Consider the following 21,664-nt stretch of genomic DNA (forward strand, 5'->3'; position numbering starts at 1 on the left):
TCCGCCGCCGCCGCCGCACTTCCCGCTCGCTGCACAGCTGGCGCGACGCTGCACCGCGGTCCCCTGGAAACTGCGAACGCCGCTCACAGGGAATGCGACAAGGTAAGCTTCCGACAGAAGCGGTTTTTTATCGAAGCCTGCGGTCGCATATGTCGCGGTATCCTATTTCTGTCGTTGTCTTTTTCAACTATTTGCGCACTTCCTCATTTGCCTGGATGCCACCGTTGTCGCTCTCGCTCGATCCGCACAAAAAAAAAAAAAAAAAGCCAAAATCGCACACGTACCCGAGAAAAGAAAGCAGGTGAACGACAACAAAAAATATAAAATGGACAAAATGCACGGCTATTGTTTGTGCCCGTGTTTTCATTTTCACGATTGAAAGTATGCACGCAACTAGTCCACCTATCCGCATTTTCGGCGCCTTCCCTCGTCAGTGTCGCTTGGTTTTTCGTATTCGTTTAAGAAGTCGCGCATATACGTTAAATTATACGGAACCGACTAGCGCGAGCTTTGACGTGAACATTCCCAACTTAACAACGAAACATGGAATGGACCGACCACTGCGAAAGCTGGGTTTCCCAGGCTGATTTAAAAACCCAACAATGGGCCGTAAAAGCAGCAGATGGCGACAGTGAAAGAGATATCAAAGGCTGGCTGTTACTATGAAAAGGTTGCCAGTCAGATATCTGACCTTGAGGGATACTCGAACAGGGAATGGAAGCAGGGCAATGGATCAAGGGCTCGTTTTCTTTCTTTTCTTTTTGTTAGACACAGCTTAATGAAGGCAACAGTCAATGAAGCGAAAAAATGCATAGGGACATTGATTTTAATTTTAGCTTTAGTGTAGCAATTAATACATAATGGAAACGAATTACAGTGGATGACCACTGCCGATAGAGAGCGAACCTAGAACCTTCGAAAATAAATAAAGAAACCAATAAAGAATGCGTCAATAAAGAACCTATCAGAGAAAGTGCTTTGTCGAATATTGCGATTCACACGCAGACGTCTATTGGCAATCAGGGCACGAGCACACACAGCCGATCGATGAGCGCATGAGTTGGAACACTGCGGCCGAATTTAATGCGGTATGCTCTTCATATCCCGACCTATAAAAAAATACAAGTAAGTGTGAGGTGTTGTCTCTTAACATTAAACAGATAAAAAGCTGAGAAAGAAAAAAAAAAACATTTGCGCCAGAACTCATACAATGTTTAAATGCCTCAGGCCACTATATCTCAGCATTTATTTATTTATTTATTTATTTATTTATTTATTTATTTATTTATTTTGTACTGGCAATCCCCAAAGATATTTTAGCAGGGTAGTAGTGCAATATTTTGTGGTGCAAATGTAGGCAACAAAACAAGCAAGATGGAATGCATTGCTTCTAAAAAAAGACAAATACACACAAATACAACAAATACATTGCTTATGTTATTGCTTATGCTATCGAAAATACAAATAGATCCAAATACAAAATAAAGACATTGGTTATACGAACAATTACATTGTTCATGCTATCGCTTATACTATACTTGTTTGCAAATTGCAGTTACGACCACAAATTTCCCGCAGTGCTTCTCACTGGGCGGATGGACGTGTATTGTCCGTATCAACGACGAGCGTGTTTTGTTGGCGCGCACGACGAACGCGGAGAGTGAGTGTTCAGCCTGCGGTGCTGTAATCCACGGAGGTGTATACTCCTGTCCGTGACGCACGCAGCCTTGACGATAGCGAGTCGCTCGGGGCAGAAATCAAGGTTTTCCTGCGTCCGAGGACTTCCCTCGGATGATTCCAGCTCTCTCTTCGTGCGACCAACCGTCGCCAGGCGACGACGTCGAATGCGCGCGAAAGGGTGTCATTTGGCTTCGAGGAAGCGTCATTTTGTAAAACGCGTCCGTGTAACACTAGTCGGGACGGGTTCGTAACGACACCACCAGGCCTTTGTGCGGGAGAGAGAGTCTATTCGCGCCTGGACATCTCGGGGGTCACGTGACCTGCTCAGAAACGTCACGCACGATGTAATACCACCGGCGCGCAGTTTGAATGAAAAGGAAGGTTCTGCCTGGCGTTGCAGTAATCATCGCTATTTTTCCAGCATCACTGGAGGGTGCCCGGGAAGCGAGTTTGTAATATGCAGAGCGCTCAACGCATGGCAACGGCAGCGGCGCGCTATTGGCTGCGCGCACACAGGGACGCCGCTGCCGACTCCGCCTAGCAACGGCCGCCACGACGAGACCACTGACCTCAGATCAGTGGACGAGACGGCGCGCTCTCCTTCTCGGGGTGCCTTTCGCGGGAATTTTAAACGGTGAACGCGGCCGCCGGGCCCCGTGGAATTTTCGTCGCCGCTTGTGAACTGCTACTGCTCTCGCGTTGACCGAAGACGCCGTCGTCGCCGTAGGGTTCGACTGTGCTTTGTGCATTTTGTTTTGTTATAACGGTGAACACGTTCGCTCATGAACATTTGTGTTGTCGCCACTGTCTTTTGTGCCTTGGCGCTGCAGCAAGATGCGATCGGCCGTTGTGTTCTACTGTGCGTTTACGCTTTTTTTCTTTCTTTAACAGTGAACACGCTCGCCCTTGAATATCTGTGCTGTCTGCTGTGTCTTTTGAGCCCTCGCGTGTTGTCGCAAGACATAATCGTTGTTGTGTTGGACTGATTGCTTTTGTTTATTTTTTTAACGCTGAACACGCTTTCACGTGAATATATGTGTTGTCGCCAGTGTTTTTTGTGATCTCCCGTTGTCGCAAGACGTTATCGCCGTGGGTTCGAGTGTGCGTTGTGTGTTTTTTTTATTATTTTTTTTCGCGGCTGTTCTTGCCAACGCATTTCGCAGCCCTGCAACGCCGGTGTTGTACGGCTATGACCACGGAAAACAGCGCATGTGAGACGTCGGCGCGCCGCGCGATCGAATGCGTTGAAGACAATGACAGTTCATCGCCTGACGTTGACGTGGTTCGGTGAACATCACTGACGAACAGGACGCCTGCAGCTGTGTAGAATATTACGGCTTGAAGACAAACACATCGTGGGTTGTAGACTTCGTGAAGTCAACAGCAAGGTGTGAAAGGTAATACAAAAATGGTGTTTCATAACTTCAAAAATAACTTGCGGCACCTTCCGTGGTAATTTAACTTCATGCTTTGGGGATAATGTCCAATGATGAGCCGTCTCAATTAGGTCGTATTATGTGTGCACTTCGCCCCCCTTATACGTGGCGTAAGCGGCTGGCGAAACAAAATCGAAAAAGTGCCGCAGCCACATACGTAATTGTGTTCTAGTTATTCTCCTATCTTATGGCGTAGGTACCATAAGATGGGAAAATAATCAGAGCAATCAGAACGCAATGTGAACCAGAGCTACATTACGGTTTCGCCACGAAAGTATTCCACAAACCTGCACATTTGGCCATACTCACTTAGGTCACCAACTTAAACCTCAGAGAAAGATCATACAAGTACATCCGATACTTCTTAACGAATAGGAAGGTTACATCCAACATGGGATAACTCGAGTCTGAGGTGAGGAGCAGGGGCGTAGCCAGAAATTCTTTTCGGGGGGATTCAACCATACTTTATGTATGTTCGTGCGTGCGTTTGTATGTGCGCGTGCATACATACGCAAGCAAAACTGAAAAATTTCGGGGGGGCAGGGTTGAACCCCCCAACCCCTCCCCCCCCTGGCGACGCCCCTGGTGAGGAGCATGGACAGTTTAGTTACACCTCAGGGCTCCATGATATCGCTCATGCTCTTAATCTCATTATGACAGGATTGTCACAAAAACGTGAAAACATCGAAGGAATCAATCGCTCCGTATACACGGATGATGTTGCCATATGGATCTCGCAAGGCAGTGATGGGTAAATGGAACAAAGATTACAGAAAGTGGTAGATAAAGTGGAAGTCTACCTCACAGGCTCTAGGCTTTAATTTTCACCAGAGAAATCAGAACTCCTTTATAGACCCATACTTAACTGCAGGTGGCCCAAGATATACATCAAAGAGAGAGAGTGCGAGGAGATACAGACTTGCGCGAAAAACGTGGGGGGCATCCCCATCATTGAACAAGTTAGGGTCCTTGTACTCAACATTGAGTCGAAGCGAACTAACAGCAATACTTTTATAAAAATAGAGTCTAAGGTCACTGAGGTCACTGGCTGATCAGGAGAATCACAAACAAGTATCACAGGATGAAGGAGGCTAGTATTCTTAGGCTTAAATGGAACAAAACAGAAAAGGACAAAATCAGTATGTTCGTAAGGAAAGCTTTTAAGCAGGCCCTAGGCTGCCCGAAAGCACCAGCATAGAGAGATTAACGCACCTGGGCATGCATAGCCCCTTAGAAGGATTGACTGAAGCTCATTTGGAAAGAATTGCCAGCACCTGGACTGACAGAATATAGTTAAATTACAAACAATAACGAGCAAGGACCCAAGGTTGCATCGGCCAGAGATTGGGAGCCAGATTGACATTGCAAATTTACTAAAAAGAAATACACACAAAATTCAATTAGGGCAGTAGAACGAGCACACATAATACGACCTAATTGAGGACGGCTCATTATTGGACATTATCCCCAAAGCATGAAGTTAAATTGCCACGCAGGTGCCGCAAGTTATTTTTGAAGTTACGAAACACCATTTTTGTATTACCTTTCACACCTTGCTGTTGACTTCACGAAGTCTACAACCCACGATGTGTTTGTCTTCAAGCCGTAATATTCTACACAGCTGCAGGCGTCTTGTTCATCAGTGATGTTCGCCCGAACCACGTCAACGTCAGGCGATGAACTGTCATTGTCTTCAACGCATTCGATCGTGCGGCGCCGACGTCTCACATGCGCTGTTTTCCGTGGTCATAGCCGTACAACACCGGCGTTGCAGGGCTGCGAAAGGCGTTGGCAAGAACAGCCGCGAAAAAAAAAAATAATAAAAAAAAAACACAACGGCACACGCGAACCCACGGCGATCACGTCTTGCGACAACGGGAGATCACAAAAAACACTGGCGACAACACACATATTCACGTGAAAGTGTGTTCAGCGTTAAAAAATAAACAAAAGCAATCAGTCCAACACAACAACGATTATGTCTTGCGACAACACGCGAGGGCTCAAAAGACACAGCAGACAGCACAGATATTCAAGGGCGAGCGTGTTCACTGTTAAAAAAAAGAAAAAAAAAGCGTAAACGCACAGTAGAACACAACGGCCGATCGCATCTTGCTGCAGCGCCAAGGCACAAAAGACAGTGGCGACAACACAAATGTTCATGAGCGAACGTGTTCACCGTTATAACAAAACAAAATGCACAAAGCACGTCGAACCCTACGGCGACGACGGCGTCTTGGGTCAACGCGAGAGCAGTAGCAGTTCACAAGCGGTGACGAAAATTCAACGGGGCCCGGCGGCCGCGTTCACCGTTTAAAATTCCCGCGAAAGGCACCCCGAGGAGGAGAGCGCGTCGTCTCGTCGTGGCGGCCGTTGCTAGGCGGAGTCCGCAGCGGCGTCCCTGTGTGCGCGCAGCCAATAGCGCGCCGCTGCCGTTGCCGTGCGTTGAGCGCTCTGCATATTACAAACTCGCGCCCGGGAAGCGCATATTGAGGATCTAGTGGATACAGAGCTAGCAACCGGGCCTGCACGCGGATTGGCTGCTTTCACCATAGGACGCTCTGATGTCATACCATAGCAACGGCGGAACGGCGGTGGGCGCCAGCGGCGCCCGACCGCGCCGCTGTTTCGTACGCCGATTTTTTCTGCGCGCTGTGATGGCGGCGGGGTACTGGTACATTTGAAGCTTTGAAGGTCTCGTCTGGCTGTGCTGCTGTGTTGTCTTCTCTGGTGTTGTGTGATGATATACGCCGCGCTGTGTAAACATATACGCGGTGTAAGCATTACGCCAAAGTGGCTGCATATGTAAGTAATCGCGCGCGAGCCTGCACGGCCCACTGCTTTGCTCGCGCATATCGCGTACGTGGGATGCCGGATCAAGTGAAAGAAGAGTTCTTCGTGGCCGTGAAAAAAAATGAAGCCTGTGGCAGACAGGGCGGCGAAGAATGTGAACCATCGATCGTGGACTCAGCCCAACAGTACGATGCGTGGTGCAAAGGTATGTGAAAGTGTTTAGTAATTAAGCGACAATAAGCCTACATTTCCTGCTCGCGCTGTTACGGAGGCCCAAATATTTTTGTTTTGTTCTTGTGTTCGGTTGCTACGCAAAGTAGCGGTGTTATTTCCCATCAGTCTTATATCCCCTCTGCGCTCGTCCCCATATATAACGTTAATTTCGTGACTGCATTTTCTTAACGTGTTCTTATACTTTGCTTTTGTCACCTCGTAATTCTGCGCGAGCATGGTGATGCTGCGATCTGTTGCGCTTTACGTCGTAAGAAAGGTCTGTCTAGTAGGGGACTCCTCAATTTTGTTGCTTGGTGCATTCGCCGTAACACCAGTGTCCTACCGAAAAAGCATGTTTGATTGTGACGGGTACAGCTGTGCGAAGAACAGCCAGTGCCAGCAGTGTTTGTAAACTCGGGCGTTTCTTGCTTCCAGAGACAGCAAAGGATATATTTAGCATAAGGGGTGAGAGGTGTCGTATGCAACCACAAAATGCTGCTTACGTAGTTCAGGCGGGCTGAAAATAAAATAATAAAAGAAAGCAAACCTAATTTCATACAGCTTCCTAACATCTATTTGCCGGCACAAAGGAGTGTTCGTCGTCACAGAAACTTGCCTGCTTGCCTGCCAAAGTTGCCTGCTTGCAATACTGTAATAAAATGTAGTGAGCCATTATGGCTGTGTGGTAACTTAGAACTACTATAGTCTACTGCTTACATACTAGGCAGCACTGGAAGCTATGCAGGTAGTACATCATTGAAATCTTATTACATATGGTTTGCAGTGTATTTCTTTTTAACACAATAGTTTATATGCAATAACTGCTTCATATTTTTAAAGTACTTCTGGACAAGAAGTTCAACTACCTATTGCTGCCCAACAATGCACGAACGATAGCTGAGGTACTAAGCTTCAGTCACAGGCAAAAGCGGTGCACTGCCACTGCCGGCTGCATTACCGTGTTACTCCACTCACGTGAAGTTAGTGTATGGCCGAGCCTTATTCATTAGTGAGCTACATGCTGCCCTCCTCTCAAGCCCTGCTTTCCCCGTGATCTTTCTTCGTGCAGCACACCCTGCCTTCTTGAGATTGAAATCATTAGCTGGTCTACGTCTGGTTTATTTGAACAGAGTTTCCACGCCATTGCCAACTCGGCTTTTTTTCGTTACTGTGGGGATAGATAGGGCTGCAGCAGATTACCTGCACTCTCCTACCAAAGTGCCCCACGTTTACATTCATTGCATTTGTTTTTATGTTAAAATGCATGCACATCACCTCAGAAAATTGAGCTATTTGACTGAGATTCAACACGAAAGAAGGTGAGGCATGCAGGCACAGGCAAGAAAAAAGAACCAGGCAATGAAAATGCAACCGGAAAGGCACACTGTGCCCTTTTAGTGAGCAACCATTCCGAGAAAATAGAGGAGGGTTGAAATTTTCCGAACAAAGGCCTCAGAGTTGTGTAGTACATTTTCTAGACATTGCCTTAGCATTACAGGATAACCATGTGCGCTGGCAGTACTCCCCTGGATCTTCAAAACTGTTGCAAAACTTTTCGTAGAAGCATTGTAATGTTGTAGAAAGTAGAATTGCCATGTCATACCTTAGGTCCTCAATTACCAAATTGTGTGTGCACAAAGTGAACACCAGCCTTAATGCCCAGATTGCACTCTTGTGTTATTAGTAGGAGGTTATGCTTATAATGACGGGGAGGCAGAAAGTAAGGTTAACAGTTGATATTAAGAAGTTTGCATGGATAATGGGGCTGCGCCTGACACAGGACCAAGTCGATTAGCGAAATATAGAAGAAGCCTTCGGGCGTAGTCAGGGTGTTGATGATGCTTCCGATGAAAGAGATCAGACCCGGACATCCGGCTTATTTGCTGGTATGGTAGCAATTCAGCAAGCCTGTGCCTGTGGCCACTGCATATGCTCTTTGCACCCTCAGTGATCTTTATTTGTAATGAACTTCCATGGCCAGTAAAATACAGATGAAGACAAGAAATACAACACATTGAGCAGGTCTTCATAGATAATCAAACTAAGTGCTCATCACAGCAGAGACAAATGTGAGTCAGGTGCACACAGTGGTGAAAACATGGGATATCTGGAAAAAAGTTTTATGTTCAAAGGATGGCTGGAAGCTTCGCTATTGCATTCATGAATGAAGGAACACTTCTGCATAACAGCCTCATCAGGCAGGACATTCCCACAGTGTGCTGTTCGGGAAAAGAACGGTTTTTGAAAAGCAGTTGCCCTGCTTGAAAATTCTCACACCTTCTTGCTATGGTACGGACTGTGTTATTTGTGGGTTCATGGGTTCGATATATTTGTCTTTATTTATCCCTAGCTTATCGTGAAAAATCTGATTGAATAGTCAGAACCATGCTGTGTGACAGCGTGATTACATAATGGTACATAATGATAAAGTTTTCATGTTAGAATTATAACATAGAAGACTTGCATTTCATCTGCATCTGCTTACTGTTCACAATATACAACTTGAAAGGGATACTGAACATAAATATGAAAAAATTAACAAAATCAATGAAATGTTACTCTGAATAGTGAACTGTTCTGATAAACATATTTTATTTCGTACATCTTTTGAACAGATGGCTAGTCTTTGGAGGATTGTGAGCATGTGGCAGCTGCACACCAGTACGTGTGGAACAGCTCTTCGACGGCAGTGTGCGCTGGTGGTGGACGCAGCAGCAGTAGAGACAGGCAGTTGGTGTGCGCTTTCCTGTCGTGCTACTTCCCCTTCTCCATGTCTCCTTTACATCCCTTCAGCCTTTTCCACAAAGGCACCGAGATGTGCCCCCACCCAGGAGCCTGGTTGAGAAGCCAGTTTCCGGTAAGTTACACGTCACTTCTAGTTCACAGCGCGGCCGCTAGACATGGCAGTTTGTGAAACAAGCCTTAAATTCATTACTTTCCACTAGTTTCTGCCTGAAAACGAGGTTGTGGCAACCAATTTCAGCACCCAAGCTTTCAATTGGGCTGAAAATCTCGGTGGTGAATGTTCTGTTCCATATCCCTTTAAAGGAGTACTGACACGATTTTGAGACATCGCAAAAGGGACATTTTCCGTTTCCTTGGTATGCAATGTCAACGCTGTCCACACACCGGTGTCGGAGAACACGTATAAAATATTTTAATTTGACATTGAAGTTTTCGTCGCTGAGCATCTGCAAGCCAGCCCCACTGCAATGGACATTATCCCGACGAGTCAAGACAGTTCCCCCGAGTTTGCGAGTTCTGCGTCCTGCATGCAGCCTAAATCGCAGACACTGTCAGGGTCACTGGACGACAGTTCACTCATCATTGTTTATGTGCACCACGAGCAGATGACGGATTTGCTGCTAGTACGTCGCGAGTGTCTGTATCCCCGTGACGTCATACTGATATAAAACGTCACTGAGAAGCCGCCCCCTTGATATCGAAACCGAAAGTGTCTTTTTAAGGTAGCGGTAATTAAAATATATACGATGCATTCCCAGGCACCACAATACTCGTTTTAGGTTTCTCGACACCAGTATATTTATTTAGAGCAACAATCCGAAAATTTTTAAAATTCGTGTCAGTACTCCTTTAAGGAGGGCACGGGGTAAGCCCTATACGTCCCATGCATTTTTTACCATACTGAGGAACCGCATTCTTAGTAACTAAAAGGAATGTTGACATAATACAAACGTCATTTTTCTTCCAAATTTTGCGCTCTTTTAACTCTACCAGGTTCATTAAAATCTGACTAATAATACAATTTGGTGAATTTTTACCACTAAGACCTAAACTTTGGGTTAATTTGAATCTTTCAAAATTTATAACACAAACTGTAAAGTGCATAATTTAATTCTGCTGCAGTAGAATAGTTTGTATCCTTATGCAAAATACAAGAAAAAATATTTAACTGGTTATTTTGTAATAATGATAGTTAAAGTAAGAAAGCAGCTGAAAAGCGAACATCTTCTGCCACAAACACCATTCAACATTTTTATTTAGTAGCTGCGAGCTTGGTAATCATTGCCAAAGTCATTTCTTCACTCTCGAGCCTGCCGTCTTGCTTGCCTTGCTCCTTTTGTGAGCGGTTGTGGAGCTTTATCCGCAATGTGTCGTAGGTTATGGTCAACTTTTGTCGGCAAATTGACTGCATTTTGGCCAGGCCTTCCACCCTAATAATTTCAGAATTTTGGCATGTGCGATACTGCCATTATTAAATGAAAGCAGTCTGTGATGCAATTCCAATTGGCTCAATGCTTTCACAGCACAGTTTGCAGGCGTGATTCTGTCTAATTGCATCACAAATAATATTCACATCCATTAGACCAGGGGTTCTCAAACTTTCTGGCCTTGGGGAACCCCAGTGGCTCTTCCAGAGTGCCGCGGAATCTCTTAACCTTTTCTTGAGCATGAAGACAAACGAAATTGGTGGTGGGTGGGGGGGGGGGGGGTACGCACGCAACCACAGTATTAACACTGTCCCTGTTGGCCTGTTCTCCTTTCTTTAATATCGAAGGCCATCGCCATTAATGTAGAACTCCTGATAATACATAGACTTGCAATTAGCCCCTGTGCCGCTCCACGAGTCACGTAAAACGTCTGCCGACCATACACTACATGCTTCAGGCACCGTGCAGCGTAAGCAATGTGTTCACGCAAACGAAGCGCCGGGCGTACAGAGGCCTGTTTTATTTTTTGCAAAACATAAAAGGAGGCATGCCAGTCACACAGTGAAACAGCCGTCGACCGATACGTCGGTTGTAAATGCCTGAATGCTCATGTGGCCCATGAAGCGACGCCTCTTACGCGTATTAAAGCGCTCGTTGCACGTTTTGATTACAAAACCAACATGGATCAGTGGCAAATCACCATGTGTGAAAACTATGCCATGTGAACACACCATGCCATGCCAACACACCATGAGCCACGAACGAAGCGCCGAGGTGCCCGTTAACGTCGTTTGAACTGGTTTGAACGCTCACGAGCATGAATTAACAGCGCTCCGCACATTCTGTCACCATGCGTCTGCAAATCGTGCAAGTTTTGTGGCGCTCATTAGACGAAGAGTCTTTAGTGCTGCTACCATGTGGGTCTCGCTACCTGCAGACACCCAATGTGCGCATTGGGCGTGCGACGGTTTCGTTAAATGCAGTATGCAACACAAATTCGCTTGTCTAAAGAAATAAATTAGTTGCTAATGCAGGTCAAACAGGAGCGGGTTGCATTTGTTCTGGCCGCTCGCAGAACCTTAAGATGTCCTTCCTGAAACCCAGTTTGAGAACCCATGCATTAGAGCATACCCGTTGTCACACTGCAGGCGATTTGCCCCGAAAGGCTGAGAGATTTGACGATGAAGAGCTTGCTCGTTCAGCAAGTGGCACTTCAGCATAGAGCACTGCACGGGCCCGGCCCGAAAGCCCGGGCCGGCCGGGTAAGGGATTGTTGGATCGGGCCCGTGATGTACGGGCTTGGGTCGGGCTCGGGCCTGAGCCAGGCCCGTATTAGGCCCGGGTCTCATACGTATCTGTATAATCACGCTCCGGGCACCCGACACATCACGTTCGACGGGGAGCGCTAAAGAGGCCGCCGGCTGGTTCACTTCGGCGCTCTAATAGACAGTTGTTTTGGAAGCCCTTAGTCCGGTCTTGCTTTAAGGCGTAACATTTTCAAAGATCGAAGGCGGTCACACGAAGACGACAAGACAGCCATCTTCAGGGAACAGCGAAGACGGTGGCTCGCTCGCCAACGGGTGTTCCTCGCTTTGACAGATATATGGCACTGCGGTGGCGGTGACTCGGGGAAAAAGGGTGGGACAAAGAACGTTCTTGTTTTGAACACGAAAACGTAGTGTAAGTTGGGTGCAGTTGCCTGCCGAGGAGTCAACACGACAGCTTTAATTTATGTAACGCTGCCCAGCATGGTGTATTCCTACCAGAAGCAGATAGAGCACGTTTTTTTTTTTTTCATTGCATTGTGCAATAGATGAAGTTTGCAGACTTGCTACTTTTACTCAACAGCCCTAGCTCGTATGCAATTGATGTAGAACTTAAACTAAAAATGTCTGCCATGTTTTTTTTTTTTTCAGTTTATGGAGGTATTATATTTTGTAGTCGTTCTTTGAAATGCAAAAATAAGATTGCGTGGTTAGCACTGCGTGCGTACATGAAACAGCCAGCTATGTCTCCAATTATATTTTATATTTCCCTGCAATTATTTCGCAAGAGTGTTACGGGCGTAATTAACCGAAAGTATACACAGTACCAGTAAAAGTCGTGACACTGAAAGAAGTTCCTAAAACAATCTCTAGAAAATATCTTGTGTGCGGCAGGTATCTTCACAATAACCGATGGTTGGACAGTGCCTCCTTTATGCTCAAGGCATAACTAGCTCAAACGGGCCGGGCCGGGCCCAAACCTTTCGGGCCTGGGCCGGGTACGGGCCACATTTAAGAACACCGGGCCGGGCTCGGGCGGGCCGGAGCATGGCGTTTTCGGGCCGGGCTGGGACCGGGCCGGAAAAATCGGCCCGTGCAGTGCTCTACTTCAGCATATCGTTGGTATTTATTCACATTTACAAGATAACTGCATTGCTTGCCATGAAATTTAGACTTAAGGAGTACTGACATGAATTTTAAAATTTTTCGGGTTGTTGCTCTAAATGAAAGCACGGATGTCGAGAACCCTAAAAAGAGTGTCGTGGTGCCTGGGGATGCATTACATATATTTTTAATACCGCTTCTTTTAACCAGCAGTTTCGGTTTTGGTTTCGAGAGGGCGGCTTCATAGTGACGTGTCAAGTCTGCCCGTGACGTCACGGACAGACTGCAACCCATGAAATATTCACCTGCTGTCCTTTGCTGTCAGTCGAACGTGGTTCGTGATGAGTGAACCGTCGTCCAGTGCATCCGACAGCGATTTCTGTGATTTAGGCTGCATGCAGAACCCAGATTTCGCAAACCAAGTGAGCTGACTTGAAACGTCATAGGGCTCTCCATGCGGTGAAGCTGCCTTGCAGATGCTGGGAGATGAAAACTTTAAAATCAAACTTAAATATTTATACGTGTTTCGCGGATGCGCTGTGGGGAGAGCGTTAACACTACATGCCAAGGAAACCAAAAACGTCCGTTTTGCTGCACTTCAAAATCGTGTCAGTACTCCTTTAAAGCCTTCTTTACCTTCAGCATCTCAACTTATTGACAGACACGACAATGACCAATGACCCTAGGAGCTGAAAGTGTATGCACAGACGCGCTTCGAAGAAAAAGTGCGAATAAATAGGTGCACAGCGTCTCCGGACTGCCTTAGAAGTTACCCGATAATTTCTTATAAACAGCTGACTCTAGACAACCATTTTGGCTTTGGTACACGAAGCTTTTTTGTAATAAATGGACTGTAAGCATGGATTGCATATGAGGGGCTTATCCTGGGATGCATGTTCACTCACTACTTGCTTTCGGAAAATCTGCTTTTCAGCCACAATGAAGACTTTTTAAGATAAACATGAATATGGACAAAGGTATACACTTTTCGGATTGCGAGGGAAAAAAAGGTGATTATTTTTTAAATTTTGCCTTACCCTGTGTCTTAAGCTTTTGGCACAGACTGCTGTGCCGCATGGCACATGAGAAAACTCCATACAGAAATGTACAGAAATGACTCCTGTACCGTATGGAAGTGAAGTCAATAAATACATCACACACCAGTTGGTTGCTGGTTTGGTGTGCAGTTTAATTAGTGAAAGTAGCATGGGACTTTGTAGGTCTTACAAGAACAGAAATCTGGGCGAGTTTGTAAGAATGCATATTAGAGCAGGTAGCACAAAAACATCCACGCATATCCACGAAGTGAATGATGAAGAGTGGGGCGAAGCTTGGATTGTTCAGTAACCTTGAATCTCCCGTGATATTGCCCACTCTTCACCATGTAAATGAGTGACAACAGGTGTGTAGAGTATATACATTTTATTGGTCATAATTCGTATGTCGTGTTGAGTGCTGGATTCCGTCTTCCTTTCATTATCACCGCTTTATGATCCTTGAAATGTAGAGCCAGTGGTTCTTCAATTGGATCCATCTGGAGTTGGCAAAGACAAGGTCTATGCACATCTCACTGATGGTTGTTGGCTGTTTACAGTCATACAAATGCATCGTAGAGCGTATCGAGACATATACTACACAAGCCAGTCGTCGGTGATGTCAACGTTAAAGTCACCGACTAGCACGAAGGGGTTGTTCTTGTACTTTGTTTTATAATCGCTCATTGCTAGATCGATGTACTTTTCTACGTTGCCTCGGGAGAGATTCGGAAGCAGGTATACTGTCATGACGATGGTTCCATTAGATAGCTTTATTGCAGCGTGTTCTCTGTTGTGAGAGGGCGTGCACCGCAGCGCCCTCTCGTGTATTTTTTTTTCACAGATGTTTTTTTTTTAATCAGTTTCGATTTTTGTTCAGTTTTCGGTGCACCCTCGTGTATTTTTTTTTCACAGATGTGTTGTTGTTTTTTTCGATTTTTCGATGCGCTCTCTCATGTATTTATTTTTTTTTCAGTTTTAGTTTTGGTTTCGTGATACCATGATGGACGCTGACGGCGGACAACGCTAGGTCTTTAAGGGACACTAAAGGCAAATATTAAGTCGACGTTGATTGTTGAAATAGCGGTCCAGAAACCTCGTAGTGCTACTTTTATGCCAAAGAAGTGCTTATTTTGAAATAAAATCACGTTTTAGTGGTCCACATCACGTTAGCGCACTTCAAATCACCCGCCTGAAATCAGACTTTCATACGTCACTGCTGCCGTGCCCAACGTTGCCCGCCTTTACTGCGCGGCCGCCGATACTAGTCGCCGACGACGCTGCGGCAAAGACTTGCTCGGATGGGCACATTGAAAGCCTTGACCAAGTTGCGGTTGGTCTCGTAATCCTCAGTACGAAAGTGCAGTCAGCACACACGCAGAGTTTTTGACTGTTTAGCACACTGGCACTACGGCATGACACTGAGCCACTTCGAGCGTAAGGGTTCATTCCGTGGCACCCAGTGAAAAGACACATCAGTTTCCATGCTGCAGCACTGGTGTTGTGCACCATTCGGGCATCCGGCAACATCACATGCATTCGGCATTTTGTCAAACTTTCTGTCAGAGCGACTTTCACGAGCGCGCAAAACACACGCGGCAGTACGCGATACCTAAACTACCACCTAAACGAAGCAGGGCACCAGGCAAAGTGCAGTTCGGCGAAAACAGAACCTGTGAACCACGCGCGCCGTTCCCCATGGCAACGCCACAGAGGTTCTTTTTTCCATGAATCAAACAGAAACGAACAAACAGCATTTTATTACGTCTTTTGATGCACGGAAGGTTCTTTTTTTATTGCTGCTAGTTTGATTACTAGTGATTTATTGTAGGCAGACTTCCATACGTCATCGGGATCACTTCGAAAATGTCCCACTCGTGGCGTTCATCATGTGATACATTTAGCTAAATTTTTGGTAAGTAGGGCACTGGTGTTGATAATATTGCCGTTTTAGACCTTGTCATACATTGAGCTTTCACTCTGACATAAATTGTTATTTGCCTTTAGTGTCCCTTTAAGGAGCTTCGCCCCTAAAATACGAAGACACAAGTGAGGAACATACATGCAGATAGCACTCATCTCGTGTATATGTTCCTCATTTGTGTCTTCGTATTTTTGCGCTACCTGCTCTAATTTGCAGGTCTGTTCAGTTATTCTGATTGTAGGTTTCTTCAAACACAGCAGTGTGCGAGAAACTCAGAAATTGTAAAACTTGAGTACAATTGTGCAAGCAGAACACAACAATAGAAAAAAAATCACAGTGTCACCTCAAGGGCAAAGCAATGAATGCGATAGCAAGAAATTGTAATGTCACGTGAAGAACGGCAAGCAGATAGAAACTTCCTGTGCGCTGCTCAAGCTCAAAGGACGCTGGAAAAGAAAACGCACAAGGCGAGTGCAAACTAACAACTGTCACAGCTCGACACTTGCAGTGCGCTGCTCAAACACAAAGAAGGACGCATGAAAAGAATGCACAGGTATACACAGGACGAGCGCGAACTGTCGCAGTTGTTACTTCAACTAGCCCCTACTTTGGCTCTCCTAGCCAGCAGCTCACTCCTTTCGCAAACACGGCCGCTGCAGCGAGCAGTGACCTCATGCGGTCTATAGCTTCAACTATGGACCGCGGCTAACCACCCAAGACTGCACATTACAAGCTGATCACTTCGATACAACAAGAAGAAAACATTTGCAATAAGGTTTAGTTCAGGACATGTCCATTCCGGCTGATTAAGCTCTCTGACCTTCGTCACATCGTGGTTGCATACGCTTCTGCGTCGTTCACTTCATTGAGGTGAACGTCTCAAATGCTTCAGCTAAGCAATGCAGCCCAATGAAAGGAGAGCGAAGGCTGCAAAGGATGCAGAACTCACGGCAGTGCGTGAGGAAGCTCCAATGGCAAAAGAACGCAAACAAGCTTAGCGAGCAGCAACTGTGGCTGCATTGCAGGTACCTTTGGCATATCACCACAGGGCCGCACATTTCCATCACATCTTTACAGCTAACCCCTTCGGTTGCATTTGCAGTGGGTGTGATCGACTGTGGTTTGGGCTACTAGTGTCTCATTGCTTGGGCCAATGTGATCTATGCCTGACTTGACTAAACGATTACTACTGTGAAGAGGATATTGATGGTTACAGTGTATGCTGTACATCGTGGCCGTCGTGAGTGGACGTTGCACGCCAACAAAGGTGAACAGGCAATCATACGAAGAAGCACTTGACATACTGCAGCAGCACTTTTCGCCCAGCCAGAATGAAATAGCCCAATCCTACAAATTTTTCTCACGCAACCAGATGCCAGGAGAGGCAGTCAGAGATATTCCTGTAGCCATTTGGCAATTGGCAGATACCTGCAACGTCAGCAGTTCACTGGATAAGATGCTGCGGGACCGGATAGTTTGCGGCTTGCAAAATAACTTAGTACGTCGTCAAAAATGGTAGAAGAAAACATGAAGATGATGAGGCCTTCACCTGAATTAGAGGAAGGTGTAACACGTGTTGAGAAACATAAATGCACAACGGGTGACTAGACCATGTTTCACCATGTTTCAGGTGTGGAAAAACGGGGCACGACTCCAGGACATGCCAGTTCCACTTGGCAAAATGCTACCAGTGCCAGCAGCGCGGTCATGTTCGCAAGATGTGTCCCAGACAAACATTTGCTATGCTGGGTTTAATCAAATATTTGTGGCGCAACTGAGACAAGCAAGGAAAAAAGAGAAGACAGGATAGGGCGCCAGACTTTCAACTAGTTTATTTTTCTCACATCACCAAAATATATATGCTTCCAGATATGCGCACAAAGAGGGGGCGCAGCACAAGCGACTGTCACATAGCACAAACAGAAAAATACACAGAAAAAAATCTATCACACAACGCTATCTAAAAAAAATATGCTGGGGTTTGACATCGCAAAACCATGTTATGATTATGAGGGACGACGCTGTAGTGGAGGGCTCCGGAAATTTCGACCACCTGGGGTTCTTAACATACACCTAAATCTCCCAGACAAACAGAGAGCAGAACAAGAGAACACCTAACATGGCCACACCACCAAATTAATTCCATGCATTTGTCAGTGGGAAACTGCAATGATTTGGAATCAGATGCACTGTACCTCGTTCAAACGGCAAATAAGTTAGTTGGAAACGTTTATGAAACATGTCATATATATATATATATATATATATATATATATATATATAAAGCCGGTAGAATCAGTTTTTCCAATGCTCGTCGTCACGTGAAATCCCTTCACCACCGAGGGCCAGGCGCTCGTGCTACTTCTCCAACTTCTCTACTGGTGCTGCTAGTCCCTCAGCTAACTTTCATGCTGCAGCCTCCTCGATAAGCCCATTGCCGGAGCTAATCGCAGAGGCCATATGCTGCCGTTCATAAGCATTGGATCATATGTCATATGAAGGCGGCACCACTGTTCTGCTCAGTACAAATGAAGGTGTATGAGCACATTTTAGATTAGAAAAGATTACAATTTAAAAAAAAAGTGTACTGTATTTCAACACTGATATAGTGACCATTAACTGTGTGCACCAGTAAAAAGGTCACATGATCACCATCATATTATGCCTCACTACTTTGCCCCGTGAGGCACCAAAAGTGACTTCAGTGAAGAAATAGAAATGTACATCCGCATGTAATGAGCTTATTGAGTTAAATGAGATAATTGAGCTGATGAGTCTAATTGAAGTTCTGAGAGGTTGTCCATCCCTTTAATACAGTCTGGTTAGAAAAATATGGCACTATGATGTCCTGACAGTTTACAAACACAAAGGTGGCAGAGAGAGATAGAAGAATACATAAACAACAACTTGAACTACATTCAAGTCGATCAGTCGTTTTTACTGATATTGGCAAGCATTGAAAAAGTACAAACAGGAATTAGCATTAATTTTACAATAACAGGTAAGCCACTAACAGCACGAAATACTTTGGTGTTTAGATTTGAAGCAAGGAAGTTCCCTTGAAACGGATGCAAAACTACCACGCTTTGCACAACTTGTCAGAAAAAGCACCATGGAAGTAAGAAAGAGCAAAGATTTGCTATGACTCCTTTAATTGGTTACTTTTACTCCAATAATTAGTAGCATAATAGCACACGAGCAGCTATTATGACGTAGCAGGATTTTAAGGCTTAGTATATGGGGATCAGATGAACCTTGTTGCACCAGTACAGTGTGTCGAGTATAGTTGCTGTTGACACAAACTAAGTCTGCTGTAAAACCTGAAGTACAATGTATGAATGGGAACGGTAACCACTTGAACTAGGTCACAGTTGAGCTTGACGTAAAGAATGTTTGGTAACATCATCTTTTAAATGTTTTTACATTCATAAAATGGCATGTGCCCTTGAGATTTTCGTAGGTTGTCAGAGAAAAATAAAGCTGTGAACCCAGCAGTATAATTCATTGCATAGGCATTAATGCCCAAGAACATGTCAGTTTTGACGCTTGGTTTAACAAGAATGTCTAGTGGAGGTCAAGCCCTTTCGAAAACTTAATTACGCTATCATAAGAGTGGTTTACTGCGCAAGATAGCTTTCTTTGTGCGTGTGTGGACAGCGCAAAACAAACTAAGCCTGAAGGAAGGAAGACGCACACAGCGCCGATACTAGCTCGTTTTCTTTTCTTTTTCTTCAAACGAAACCATAAACATAACTACACAGCAAACCACCCGTCCTCTAAATGCGACGCAGCGTCACAATTTTCTTCAAACCATTGTCGATATCATTAAGATCTGCTTAGATATTCCTGACCCGCTTCGAAAAATTGCGCCGTTTGGGAATCCGGATTCGATTGAATGTCCCCTACCGGTAAATTACACGTTGTGACCGCCTTTTTTTTTTTTTTTCGCGTGAGAAAGAAACCGGTTCGCTTTGTCAAGCGGCCTTAATGAACCATCCGAACAGCAGAAGCAAGGGAGTGACATGTCCATAGAGCCAATGGGGACGAAGTTTAGACACGATGGTAGCGCCGTCTGGATTCTAACGGTAGTTCCAAAAACAATTAAAAATGTTATCTTGCTCTCAACAGAAAAAGCTTTTATCATCTTTCACATGCAATTTAGTTTTAAGAACTACGAATATTGTTTGTAGATTTTTTAGCTGTGTATAAAATGAAATACGTTTCAAACGCACAAGGGCGCTTTGATATGGCGGCGGGCGTTCCGCATAGCAGACGGTGCCGTCGTCGTCTGCTTCTGCGTCGCCGCTGTCCCCCACTCGCTCCGGCAGCCCCTTCTCCGCCCTCCCTGAATTTCTCTCGTTTCCATAACGTACACTGTGGTCAATTACTCATTAGGTACTCACAAGTATCTTACATACTTACTTTAGTAGGGTAGTGCTGCCGCATACAGGTCGAGCGAAATGACAACGCAGATCACACAAACTTGCTGCAATAAATTATTTTATTGCGACTGCATCGATATTTACACAAAACAAACGACACGTAAGTAGCGTTTTAGCATGTATACCAGTGAATAACATGCATGCATAAGCATTTATATGCAAAGAAGGTACGTACTACGCATAGCCCCACCACAGATGTCCGGAGCACAGAAGCTGCCCAGCGTTGGATGATAAATACACCGAACTGCACGAAGCCTTCACTGGTATAAGAAAGGTATACCGCTAAAGTCTCTGCACTTCTGCTGCTCAAGATGTCGCACCACTTCATTCACAGTATTCAGCAAACTGTCTATAACTGATATGAATATATCCGCGTCCCTAGCACGGCCACCAGTGCTACCAGTGCGGCGTGACTGTTTGTTTTCTGGTTTGCGCTGCCACCAAAAGTGCGTCACTTTCAAATCTTTTTAGCCTTCGCGCTATACACGCTTCTGGCAGCCTAAAATTAAATGAGAAGCGGTTTTTCATGCATATTGATCTGAAGTCTTACAAATAAAATCGGCGAAAAAAAGGCTTAGATGGCGTTTCCATTACCGCTGCCGGCGGTGCGCTGTCGTCGTTTCGATGGGGGCGACACCTGAAGCCCCGGACGCGAAGCTCGCGTCATGCCACCGGCTTGGCAGAAGTGACCCAACAGCGATGCAACGACTGGTATAATAATGAACTGCGTCGTTCACAAATGTAGTACATACAATGTTCACGTACCTCACGCTGTCGACGTCGACGCTGCGCAGGATCACACAAGGCGAGCGTAGTGTATTTCGAATACGTTGGCAGTTGCATAGCATAGTCCTCAATACATATGGCACGAATGTATAAAGAAAAGCACGCGATTTACGTAAATACGATCAAAAATGCCGCTCGGTCCTGAAGCACACGCAGGAGAGGGGCGTGGGACAAATAGACGTCGACATAGCGTGGTCTAGTGCGGCGACGACGTCTGTGTTATTTGTTGCCAGACTTGCGAACGTAAGTCACCAAAAATGACGAACGCCACTTCCTCTTTTTCTTTGTCCTTGCCTTGGTCGTGTGTGTTGGCTTTTTGCGTTTGTAATCAACAAAAGTTGAGCTCACTCGCCTTTTTTTCTGCTTCGTTCATTCACAGCCCTGCACAAATTATATAAAATCCCCTCTTGTTGCGACGGCTTCTTGCACGTTGCCGATCTCGAAGGCCATCCATTCGTATTGGAGATAGCCAGCTTTGCTGGTTTGTTGCAAAACCAGGTGGCATAGATAAAAAGTCCCCTGTTTCAAATTTCAGAGAACATAGCCTAGCACATACGACTCTTTTCACGGCGGTCAAACGAAAATCCCAAGTTGCTCTGCCAAACTGGTTTGCTTTTCGCGCATTTTGCTAACTTTGTGGAGGGAGGGAGAAAGTGCTTGTTCTGTTTACTTGTACCTTTTTTTTGTGTTATATGCCCTTCTCACTTGTGTTTTGCACCTTTGTTCGAACTCTAAATGAGAGTTTATTTTGTGTTGAAAATATTTTGAGACCACTGCTGTTTTTCAGTTTAGCGAGAAAAAATCATTTTGGTCCA

General features: G+C 45.4%; 1 protein-coding gene across 1 annotated transcript in view; it reads left to right on the forward strand.

Annotated features, from left to right (window-relative positions):
* LOC119401273 (transmembrane protein 229B) overlaps positions 1-21,664 on the forward strand; it is a 33,050-nt gene continuing 11,386 nt past the window's right edge. The window contains exon 1 of the mRNA XM_037667964.2: positions 1-102. The gene's annotated coding sequence lies outside the window, so the exon portion shown is untranslated. The remainder of the gene's footprint in view (positions 103-21,664) is intronic.

This window comes from Rhipicephalus sanguineus, chromosome 8, assembly GCF_013339695.2.
Source record: "Rhipicephalus sanguineus isolate Rsan-2018 chromosome 8, BIME_Rsan_1.4, whole genome shotgun sequence".
Taxonomy (NCBI): Eukaryota; Metazoa; Arthropoda; class Arachnida; order Ixodida; family Ixodidae; genus Rhipicephalus; species Rhipicephalus sanguineus.